The sequence below is a fragment of the Meleagris gallopavo genome, chromosome 1 (genome assembly GCF_000146605.3).
Source record: "Meleagris gallopavo isolate NT-WF06-2002-E0010 breed Aviagen turkey brand Nicholas breeding stock chromosome 1, Turkey_5.1, whole genome shotgun sequence".
NCBI classification, from domain to species: Eukaryota; Metazoa; Chordata; class Aves; order Galliformes; family Phasianidae; genus Meleagris; species Meleagris gallopavo.
This window is the reverse complement of record NC_015011.2, coordinates 53,817,726-53,818,908: the sequence shown is the minus strand read 5'-3', so window position 1 is coordinate 53,818,908 and position 1,183 is coordinate 53,817,726.

Here is a 1,183-nt window from a genome sequence, read left to right as displayed (position 1 = left end):
TGGTTGGTTTTTTTTTTCTTTTTTTTCTTTTTTTCTTTTTTCTGTGGTTTGACTTGCTGAGCTGATTTACCACATGGTGCTCATGTATTAGGTCTGGTGGGAGACACGAGAGGCAGTGGTCAGGTAGGTGCAGCAGGGAGGGTGGGACATTTCTGTAGCAACAGCAACTTTGCTGAGTGGAACTGCACCCCGAGGTGTGAAGTATTTTGGAAAAGATATGTGGTGTTGTCTAATTAAACATACTATCAAGAATCCTGAGCCTGCCTTTCTGTCAGTAAAAAAAAAAAAAGTCAGTTTGGATCAGACTGTTGAAAACCAAGAGATCTTTTGGGCTGGACCTTGTATGTCCTAAGAAGAAGGTAAGAGACTTGAAGGAAAAAACTTCTGAGCTGTAAACCTATGTGTAAGCTGTTGAGGTGACAGTAGGTATTCCTACGATGGTGCCTCTGGAATTATATACAAGCAGAGTTTTGAAGCAGAATGATCTGGGCATGGGTATCTGTAAAGAGTAATGAGGTGAAAATTAGCCAAATAGTGCTTGTCAGAGTAGGAAGAGCAATCTGAGCAGTATCAGATCTGCCACAGTTACTGGTTGAAATTAAAAAGAAAATGAGAGCACTCAAAGAAGAAGATGAGAGAATTGAATTGAACAAGATGTGAGAGGAGGCAGTAGCTAAAATTCTTTCAGGGGCATAGAGCTAATTGCAAACGTATTTCAAAACTGATTGAAGGAAAGACTTTCAAGAGTCCCTTTTGTTTAAATATACATCATTTGGCTTGAGAATTATTGGCAATTTACTGTGGGAATGAATATGCTATGGAAATGCTAAGACGTGTCAATCCAAAGCAACATGAGAGAAGAATGTATCTGTTTGTCAAAGGAGAAATCCTTCCTTTCAAGGGAGCTCAAGTGAAGCTGTTTCTCTGCTTCCTCAGATTGAGAAAGGAGTGAAGGGAAGTAATGCCCCTTCAGATCCACAGATCTGCTCCACTTGAGCAACAGTGAATCTTTACAACTACAGGTACTCAGGTGAGTGTGCGCTTCTGGTAGGATTAACAGTGTGGCTGTTTGATGATAGAATGGCTCATCCCATCCCAATCCCCTGCCATGTGCAGGGCTGCCACCCAGCAGCTCAGGCTGCCCAGGGCCCCATCCAACCTGGCCTTGAGCACCTCCAGGGAC